Source organism: Echinops telfairi, unplaced genomic scaffold (assembly GCF_000313985.2).
Source record: "Echinops telfairi isolate 266 unplaced genomic scaffold, ASM31398v2 ScPeMD7_9;HRSCAF=40, whole genome shotgun sequence".
NCBI classification, from domain to species: Eukaryota; Metazoa; Chordata; class Mammalia; order Afrosoricida; family Tenrecidae; genus Echinops; species Echinops telfairi.
In genome coordinates, this window is record NW_022103906.1 from 68,819,580 (window position 1) to 68,819,988 (window position 409).

General features: G+C 49.6%; 1 non-coding gene across 1 annotated transcript; it reads left to right on the top strand.

Moving 5' to 3' along the window:
- Positions 1 to 247: 247 nt before the first annotated feature.
- LOC115868404 lies at positions 248 to 409 on the top strand. Its single transcript, XR_004045575.1, has one exon. It is a non-coding gene; the product is annotated as a U1 spliceosomal RNA (small nuclear RNA).

Sequence of the window (409 nt, forward strand, 5' to 3'; positions counted from 1 at the left end):
TCTGTGAAAATATATGCCTGGCCAGTATTTGCTGCTATTGTGGTTAGGCGCCATCTAGTTAGTTCTGATTCATAGTGACCTGGTCACCTGAAATGTAGGTACTTCCTTTTGGATACTGGGGGACAATTTGCTGACATGGTGAGTTACCTGTTGGGCTACTAACTGCAAGGTCTGCTCTTCAAAATCACCAGCTACTGCATGGGAGAAAGATGAGGCTTTCTACTCCTGTCAAGAGTTACAAGCTCAGACACTTACCTGGCAGGGAAGACACCACGATCGGGAAGGTGGTTTTCCCAGGGCGAGGCTCATCCACTGCACTGCGGGTGTGCTGACCCCTGTGATTTTCCCAAAGGTGGGAAACTCGACTGCATAACTTGTGGTAGTGGGGGACTGTTAGTGCTCTCCCCTG